We start from the raw sequence: 10,013 nt of genomic DNA, 5'->3' as shown, positions 1-10,013 counted from the left end.
TTTTTGTTTAATTTTTTGGTCGCTCACCCAAAAAAGCGGTGCCTCACCGATCGCCCACTTGACTGGCGTCGTCCTCCAAAAATCTCGGCTTATTCTCTCGGCGCACGTGTGATATTTTCGTCCCGCCGTTGGCGGCTCACGGAACACGCACTCTTTGCCTCACGTTTTCGCTTCAACACCAATCGGGATGCGTTTCGAACGTACCACCAGCAGCCTCGCGTACTTTTCCTCGTTCGACTCGACACGATCCAACGTGTCGTTCCAACGGCTCGTTTCTAAACACGGCATTTTCGCCCGTAATTTCGAACGTATTGCTCACTTTGTCGCGCGCTTGACAGCGGCCAGACCGTGCCGCCAAGTATAGGTTAGGTAAAGCTCGCTAGGTTAGGAGTACCTCGTAACATAAATTTTTCTGTCAACTTTTCAAAAGCTGTCACCGCTGACATTTCTCCGACTGTTACTCCGAGAGATGCGTCGTTGATGATGCGTTTCATCGTGTCACGTATGCGTAACCTCACACTGTTGCACAATGCGTGCCGCCGACGCACTCGTTTCTTTCGATCCCTCGTTCGACGATCTTCGACTCTTGCTTGAATCGTGCCCCGGACCACGAAATTTCACGGGGAATCTTCCTCTACGTCAGGATCGACCGACGTTGTTTTCACGAGTGCGTTTAACTTCTGTTTACCTTTTTCCTTCCCTCTCCCTACCCCTCCCCTACCCGCGCCAACCCGGTAACCAATCGACTTGAGAAACGTCGCACGATCGAGGATACGTACGCTTTCGAAAAATCGAGATATCGAGATAAAATCGCGCACTGCCGCACGTAATCGATTACTTCGTTTCATCACTTTTCACCAGTCACGTGTCCTCGTGTATCGATGCGCGGCGTAACGAATTTTTCCTAGCCAGGCTATCGCTCGTGCCAAGAACATTTCCGAGTTGGTTTTCGGATCGTGTGGAAATGATTCACGCGCGTTAATTGACGACCGCGCGATCTCGTTCGCAGCGGACTACACTTCGCGACTACACACGAGCGTGACAACGGCCGTGATAAACGATCGTATCGAAGGAATTGAGAAACTGCCGCCGGATCACAGACGCTACACGAGTGCCTCGGAAATTTCTTTGGCAAAAGTTAAACAGAGCACAAGGTCGATCAACGTCGAACGTGGTTACGGTGCATTTGTGAGAAACGATTCACGATCCACTGACGTCCGCGCCACGGTAACTGTCAACCGTGGGATTTCACGTGTCTCGGCCGCGCTGTGTTCGGACACGACAGAGACGTTTCCCCACCGTCTGGGAAATACGGGAAATCCAACGAGATTGTGCACGAGCGATATTGGTCGTGGGTGCAAAGTGCGTGTTCCGTGTCCTGCCGTGTTTCTGTTCTCTTTCTTTCTCGCGTATCGGACGATGGAGCCGAAGGGAATCGTAGTCGAACGCGGTGTTCTCTCTCTCTCTCTCCCTCTTTCTCTCTCCGTTTCTTTGCTTTTTTCGACGGGCATCGCTCGTGACAGCAAACAGCAGCGGCGACAACAACAACAACAGTAGCAGTAGCAGCCAGTGTCGTGAAACAATGTAACAGAAACGGGCACGAACGAGGAAAAAAACTTCTTTTTCACACCCCCGAGACGAAAGTGTTTCGTCGCAGAAACAGAAGTGGAGAAAAATTTTAAAAGAAAAAAAAACAAAAAAAAAAAGAAGAAGAAGGAAATAGATATAAACGAGAAACGTGTAATCACAGATCGCTGCCGCGACAATTGCACGCACTTGGAGCCACGAATTCGAATGGACACTCGCATAGAAATATTTACCTTCCTACATGTAAAATGAATAGAGAGCCTGCCAGAATCGAACGAAGGAAGGCTCAACCGGCCCACTGTGACGTCGCCGGCCTACTGTCAGCTCAGCGCTCGCTCGGCCCCGCGATCAACTAACCTACCGTGTTCGCCGCGCAGACTTTACCGACAAAATAAATCGATTCGGTACCGCCCACGTGCACAATTCGCCCACGATAAATCTGATTCGATTACGAAACTATTTTACGCGAAGATTTCACTGCGATATCGTTATTTTACGAATATCTAATGTCGCTTCGGTCGCTCGCTTGACTAGCGTAGTAGTCAGGTGTGAAACGCTCACGCGCACAGCCACACATACAGAGACGGCGCACGTTTCCCTCGCAGATCTTGCGATTCGTAGAGCCATAGGCGTCGTTGGACCAAAAAAACTCTTGTTCGCCGTGTTTAAGGGTGGGAGGGGAGGCCGTGTAAGAATATCAAACGCATTGACGTCTTACGCAGTACGGAAGGTAATTATTTCGGACGTACTTTGCCGCACGGCTGACCTCGAAATTAGAAATTTCGCACGGTGTGGATTGGCGTAGCTCGAATTTACGTGCGCGATAGACAGAGAGAGGCGGAGAGCGAGAGAGTGAGAGAGTGAGAGGGAGTGAGTGGGAGAGAGACAGAGTGGGATGAAGTAAGATAGCGCGAGACAGAGGAAGAAAGAGATAAAGACCGCGCGTGTGCGTGCACTCAAGAGAGAGGAGGATAGCAAGAGAAAGATAAAGAGATGCACCGACGGGACAGATATTCGCGTGCAATTCTGCCCCGATTTGTCACAGGTATTTTCCCCTTCTCTTCCCTTTTGTGTTACATCGCCTACGCGACATCGAGTCGAAGATGCTTTTCTAAAATTTATATGCAGATTTTTCTTTCCGCGTTAAGCCCGATAGTTTCACCCGGGCTTTCAAGTGCCGTTCGGAGAAATCATCCCTTCCCTGTCAGCCGGAACTGTCATTTTTCCATATTCGTGTCGAACGGAAAATGTCTACCCTTCCCTAACCTCTTTTTTTTTAAATTATTCTTACTGAAGAAAGAGAAGAAAGAGAGAGAGAGAGAGAAAGAGAGAGAGAGAGAGAGAGAGAAAGAGAGAGAGAGAGAGTGAGAAAGAAAGCAAAAAATGGACTGTCTTTTGTACAGATGTCGAGGAAAGGATTGAAAGGAGCTCGATATCATCGCGGAGAGTCATATCGGAATTCCAAAGGCACCTCGAACGCGCGACACGTGCGACTTCGATTTAGAAAAAGTAAACACGCGTTCGGCCAGGTGGCGCGGAATGTCATTGCTATATCGATGAGCGATTCCACGCGCGGAGGTACGTATACTTTTCAGTGCAGTATATAGTCGTTACGATACATCTGACTATATAGATTCTTAGGTAATACTAATTGCGTCCGACTGTCGACTACATTTGTAAGCTCACGGCAGCCACGTGCGTGCTCAAGAGGGCGCGCGCGCGCGCGCGCGTGAGAGTATTTGCTAGCGAGCCAACTCGCGGGATCACGCGTCTATATACGCACACGTAGATCTATACACAGACGCACTGCCGCGGGGAATAATTTCATTGTAGCTACTTTAATGCGATCGTCGCCGATAAATTATTTCTAGGCTGATAGCTCGTGATCGCCGCCGTAAGAACCGGAATTTACGGCGAGTCGCGCCGGCTCGGTTTAAACGCAAATCCATCGTGCAAATTGAATTGCCTCAATGTCAATAGTTTCTTTATCCGATGAAAGAAGGCCGTGCGGTGGCACGTTAACGCACGTAATCTCCCCGGTCATTCTTTTAATGGTGTTTCTCGATCGATCACGATGAATTCCTTCGCTATTTTCTTGTCGTTCATTTTTTACTTCTTTGCATAGCGTTCTTAGCATAGAAACACTCGATTGACTCTGTATTACTCGTGACACTTTTCAGGTTTTTTTTACAATCTCAGGAATTATACATTTTTGCTCTTTCAAACTTTTTTTTCTTTTTCTCGCATACACCTCGCACGATCGCGCTATAGCGAAGCGTATTTGATACGCCAACTCGAGCAACTCTGTGTGAACGGAATTATTTTGTTGCGATTTCCGCGAAATCACGCAAGTTTTTCCTTTCGATCGATCGGAACGTAGAATCGCGCGTTTACGTAGGTGTGCCATAGAACGTAAAACGTATCAAGAATCTACGCTGCAAATAAAGTAGAACGATTGAAATATATTAAAATAAAAATCGTAAAATGAATTAAAATGAATTTACGAATGAACTATCTACGTATCACGGATAGAAATGTTAATGTCTATTTAATTGGTAATTTGATATTTGAAAAATATAATTGTGACATATAGTAACAATCGAGCATGTATCGTTTTTATCAATCCTAAAGGTTATCGTCAGTCGAAATCTCTCTCGTTGTAAAACCGTCGCGGATCGCAATTAAATCGCGCATTAAACTTCCGCACCGCTATAGTTCCCCATTATGCTCGGTTTTTCCTGGCCGCGAGGAAACGTAATCGTGCCACGTCGGCGACGTTAGTCCGGGAAAGCGACGCGCGTCTAGTATCGCTGTAACAGAATGAAACGACGGCGTGCAGGACGGTGCGACGCGGTGGCGGAGCACTCGGAGAAATTGCACCGAAAAGAGAAAGAAAGAGAGAGAGAGAGAGAGAGAGAGAGAGAGAGAAAGAGGAAGAAAGAGAACATCGTAGCCAGCTGGCTTGATACTTCATTATGGCTGCTGGTTTTTACGGTGACCCTCGTCGCTCGGTGCTCACCGGGTATTTTCCCGCGTGATAAACGCGATTATTGTCTGGCGTTGTTTGCAGATCGATCCGACGTTACATGCGCGTCCACGTGCATGTTGTTTTTCATAGATCGGCCGCATCAGAGGGCGGCGAGCGGTGACAAGAGGGAGCGGGATAGTCGATTGAAATTACGAGTCCACGTTCACGCGTTCTTAGGTAACGCATCGCGCGTTGCGTGAACGGAACTCCGTCGCGTTTCGCGTCTCTCGCGTCAGTGTGCGCGGATAGAGTAGACACGGAAAGAGAGAGACCACCGCGCCGATGTACCAGCCCGTGGCAATTGCTACACTTCGTCTCGCGTACCTTTATTTTTGCTTTGCGTAAGCGCAGGTGCCTCGTCGAGCACGTGACACACCGCTCCGTTTGTCTGCATCCACGTAGCACGCTATTAGGTAACGCGTCGATAGTGCGTGAATCGGATTTACCGTCGTAACGCCTGCCTCCTGCCTACAGTACGTTTCATTGTACGCGGATACCAGCAAGCCTGCACAAAAGTCGGTTTTCACACACATGTACCTCGAGCACAACACGTCGGCCGCCGATGTGTACCGACGATAGAAAAACGTTTCGCTCGCCCGGAAGGACGTTTCGTCGTTTGAATTTTCACGGTACGTCACGGTGTTCGCGCGCCTCGTGCGTCTCCGGATATAACCGCGTTCTCTCTCGCGGAATTCTGTCAATAACGCGCCACCGCTGCTCGGATTTCGATTTCAGCATACAGCTTTTAATTTGCTCCATGCACCGATATTTGTCCTCCGATTCTTTTGTCCAACGCGTCGTCAAAAAACGTCCATAAATATTTCGCCGCTTGCAAATTATGCGAAATTTGCTCCTTGCGTCAAAGAGATTCCATCTCGTATGTATGAAATTGATTAAAACTGAACGAGACTGAATATGCGTGAACAGTAGTGGATGTAATTAAAGGTGCATTATAAATAGGCATTAGACTTTCACACGCTTTCGTGTCTGTCGCATTAAAATATTTATAGACTGTTCTAAATTACATTGCAGCCAATTCTTTTAATTTATTCAACAGGTCATGTAGATTTTTTTTTTAAATTGTAATAATATTTTGAGAAAATACGTCGATGCAACATATTTGCAATGTTTCTAGTGAACGCTTTTCTCGCTTCTATACTGATAAAATATGATTTCCCATTATGTTGGAAAACGACGTATTTTTCCAACGTCATAGCTGTAATATTTGAGAAATCTGAAGAGTTCTGCGCGGCGACTTGATGAAATCTGTGAAAACGTCGATTAATGAAATTGCAACGTGGTAGTTGTGATCGTTAGAGCTTGGCGTGGTGAAATAGTGCAGAAACAAGTAAAGTGCTAACTGTAATCTCATGAAAGCATCCTTGGGTCAAAATGTGCACGCCTATTCCTGTTACATACTCATTAAGCAGGTATCTCTTCACGTATCTAACCGCGCGTGTTCGTCTCGTTTTTTTCTTTCTTTTTTTTTTTTTTTTGCTTTCTTTCTTTTTTTTCGAGGATTTAAATAAACTCTTTAAGTAAACTCTCAATGTGACGGGCACAATCATTTGTTGCCACATGGATAAAAGAGAGGAAAAATGATTAATCCGAGACCTCAGATGACCTATTAAAATTGCTTATTTTGAGATTGCGTAATAAACACCTCGTGACATTTGCATTGCATTCAGTTGTCATTGTGCTAGAATTGGGTAATTTTTCATCTAACGATAACACGGAACAGGTTATTTTTTTTCTGTAAATCCAATCTCACGTTTTTAGTAAAGAATGCGAATGATTATTTCACAATGTCACGATACTCGAAATGTTGCGATACTCGAAAGTTGAAATTTCTCTGCAGTGTTCGATCAATTGAATTTAACGCGTGAAACGTACTTTAGACTTACTTCGCTTAATCATCCGATTGCATCTATCGGAGCAACGTAAAAAATGCTGGCGTGTTCCCTTCTTCATTCTCTATGTCGATGATTCATTTTTACGCTAGACCCGTTTATTGGTCCATTCAATTAATATTCCATCGCAGGAACCAGGTCGGCCTCCTGTATCGCGTGATCTGTGTCTGATATCGACGATGTCTCGCCAGTTATTGTCATGAATTCCCTGAAAAAATAACTCGTGAATTGAAGTTTGACGTTCTGTCTCCTCGAACGATTAAAATTTAAATACGGATGTTATTCCAATTATTCTCTTAACCGTTCGTTACGCCAAAATTTCAATAACGTTGACTGTAATTCGATTGTAATTCGTAAAGAATCGCTTAAACCAAAATCTTTTTTCGCGAAATATTGAAAAGTTAAATTTTCTCGTAGTTGGGGAAGAGAGAGAGAGAGAGAGAGAGAGAGAGAGAGAGAAGTGGGGATATGGTATCTTCGTTGATTAAACTATATCATTGACCAAATTATTTGTAACTGTCTGGCGACGAACACGATCCGCCAATACGTCTCAATTAAAAATCCGCAGTCGACGTCGAGGTGTCAAAACATTTTGAACGCTATTAATATAAAAGCGCGGCCGCGTAACACGCTCGCACACGGGCACGTGCCAACAAAGTTACTCTAATTAATGGTAGCACGTTCGGTATTGTATAATTCTGTTTACGGTGGTTGCTGGCCTCGTGCATACGTCATGCAGCATGCGCGTACCAATTTCTACGGTTGATTGTTAAGTTCCATTTATTGGAATGTAATACTCGAATGAATGCGCCACCGGTGAAAACGCTTTTTAATATGATGAATAATCTGTGTGCATTGCTGCACGCCGTTCGATAAACGCAATGTCATCAATCAGGGATACCAAACGGAATACTAATTTCCCAGACGATTTCAAAGATGCACAAACTGCCAAAGCTGCCAAGGGTTTGCGAGATTAAATGAAACGTCTCTTCTTTTTTTTTCTTTTTCTTTTCTCTTTTTCTTTTGGCACGTCTTTCCTCATTTTTGACGTGTCGCCTTTTCAAATTGTCGTTACGTGGAATGGCCACGATTTTTTACATCGTACTCTACTTATAGCGCCTCTATAATTCTTTGTTACATCGCTAGTTTATTAGAGCACTCGTTTTATTAAGAGCGGTTTCGGAACGAAATTTTAGATAGCATTATACGTGTGCGTTAAGTTAGTAAAAGCGTATGTAAATTGTATTACGCGGTGATGAAATATGTTGGCCCATACGTATTTCATCATTTTTTCGGAAATTTTATTTAAACAAATTTTTTTTTTTTTACAACTCGTACACGTGCGACGATGTTGTCAATTTATATAATTCAGTTAATTCTGAATCAATGATACAAATGATCTTGGATAAACAAAATAACATTGATGTTAAATTCAAACGTAGTTTATAAACATAGTTTGTAAGGTAGAGTTGCACGAATTGGCAATCGTTGCGTCTGAGAAACCGATCATCGAGAAACACGTACAAATCAAGCATCTGCGTTGCAAATCCTCCACCCATTAAATCTTCCAACCTGACTACCCCCAATACACAGCTATCTGTCCCATTAAAATTAACAATGTAACAGAACAATGTGTGGTAACCGTGGCCAATTGTCTCGATTGAATTCCAGAAGTTGAACTCCGGCCGTTCTAATTGGGCTTGGTCTTTTCTTAGATAAACGATAGGCATGTTCAGCGGTATCTTTCTGCATTGTTCGAATCGATTAAAAAGAATTCCGCCACCTACGTGCGGTCACGTATGTATGTATGTATGTATGTATGTACGCGGCGGTTTCAAGGCTATGTAAATTCTGAAATATCGACGGTGAAACGGCGAACGATCGTCACCTTGGTTTTCCCTGGGCACGGGGGAAAAGACCAAATTCCCTTTTTCCAGCGATGCGAGGCAAAGGCTTATACTTTCGAAGCGGTGTCGGGGGGTAGTTTCGAAGGGACGTGTGTACCTGTCACGTCACAAAGCGTCGAGGTTCCAATCAAGCGTTAAGGGGAGACCACCGGGCGTCGTGGCATAGAATTTGCAACTATGCTAATAAGAGGCGAGCCGAACGGACAGCTAATGGCTGCCGAGAGAAAAAGGACGAGCAAAAGTGCACAATGAATTCGTGAGGTCGTGACGCGCGGGAGAAAGAGGGACGGACGACGAGACAAAGAGGGCCAGCGTAGGATGAAAGGGTGGGAAGGGAGAAAGAGGATAGGGAGGACGGAGGGCGACCACGGATCAATCGTAGCCTTCCGTGTTCCCTGCCGCCCCTCGGTCGCTTTCCACCCCTCGTCCCTGTTCCTGGCCCTCCCCCTTCGTTTGCCCCTTCACCTACCAGTCGACTTGCACCCCTGCAACTCGCCTCCACCTAACCCCACTCCATCCACCGCCGATACACCCTTCTACTCGGTGCAACTCTCAACCCTCTATCGTCGTACTTGCACCGACGTGCACGCGTCGTTACGCAGGCCCAGACCTGTCGACCAGACACAGACTCTCTCTCTCTCTCTCTCTCTCTCTCTCTCTCTCTCTCTCTCTCTCTCTCTCTCTTTCTAACTCTGCTCTCTTCTCCTCCATCTTTCTCATCTTCTTTCCTTTCTTTCCTTCCTTTTTTCTTTCTTTCTTTCTTTCTTTCTTCGCGTTTCCTCAACGAGACCAACGAGAGTTCCTCTCTCTTTAGATATTTTTCTGCTAGCCTCCCTCTTCTTCCTTTTTCTTCCCTCTTCACGTTCGTTCGCGCGACTTTCTTCATCCCTTACTTTCCTCCCTCTCCTTTCTCTCCCGTCTTCCCTCCAGCCTTCACCCTCTCGTTTCACCCTCTTGTCATTTTGCGGCTGTCTTCCTTCCATCGACCACCCTTTCTTTCTCACCCACATCTGCGGAGGGCTAAGCGCGCTGCACAGAGTAGGTCAGTGGCGTGAATGATCATCAGTATTGGCGCGCGTGTGTGAGTGCGTCCGACTACGCAGCCGCTCCTACCCTTCTACCATTTCACGCGCACCCTCGCGTGTCCGCGAAAACCTAACGACGTTGTCCGCCCCGCTTGCAACGAGATGATTTCTGATTTACCTGCCTTTCTTCGTTGCCCTGTCTGCTCGTGTATGCTACGTACGTGTGTGTTTCGTTTATTGTGCCGGCTATTACACGCTTTCCGTACCTTTGTTTTTTTTTTTTTTTTTTTTTTTTTATGGCCTATCGATTCGCAGATTCGCGGCTCAAGGATTGCATCATTTGCCTTCGATTTTACCAAGGCTAACAAGTACACACGTCGTTACCGAATCGTTTTCGAATTTTTTTCTCTCCCAACCTTGAAATTGACGACGAAACCTTCGAGCTTAGATACACTTGAAAAGTAAATCTAAAAGTAAAAATCGTAGAGATTCTGTACCTTTTATGCAACATCTTACGTAATCATCGTTGCAACTAACTACATTCATGGACGAGTTA

At 45.6% G+C, this 10,013-nt stretch overlaps 1 protein-coding gene across 3 annotated transcripts in view; it reads right to left on the bottom strand.

The window, feature by feature from the left end:
- The window catches only part of LOC122530020 (protein bric-a-brac 1-like), a 144,824-nt gene extending 135,708 nt beyond the window's left edge, over positions 1 to 9,116 (bottom strand). The window contains exons 1-2 of one of the 3 annotated variants that reach the window (XM_043656625.1): positions 9,062 to 9,116; positions 28 to 1,459 (exon numbers count right to left, since the gene is read on the bottom strand). The gene's annotated coding sequence lies outside the window, so the exon portion shown is untranslated. Of the gene's footprint in view, positions 1 to 27; positions 1,775 to 1,820; positions 1,932 to 9,061 lie in introns of those variants that run through there. The other 2 variants (XM_043656624.1, XM_043656626.1) reach the window with 2 other exon arrangements.
- Between the last annotated feature and the right edge of the window lie 897 nt (positions 9,117 to 10,013).

The sequence above is a fragment of the Frieseomelitta varia genome, unplaced genomic scaffold (assembly GCF_011392965.1).
Source record: "Frieseomelitta varia isolate USP_RPSP 00005682 unplaced genomic scaffold, Fvar_1.2 scaffold_320, whole genome shotgun sequence".
Lineage (NCBI taxonomy): Eukaryota > Metazoa > Arthropoda > Insecta > Hymenoptera > Apidae > Frieseomelitta > Frieseomelitta varia.
The sequence above is the reverse complement of the archived record's forward strand: the minus strand, read 5'-3'. Positions and strand labels throughout refer to the sequence as shown.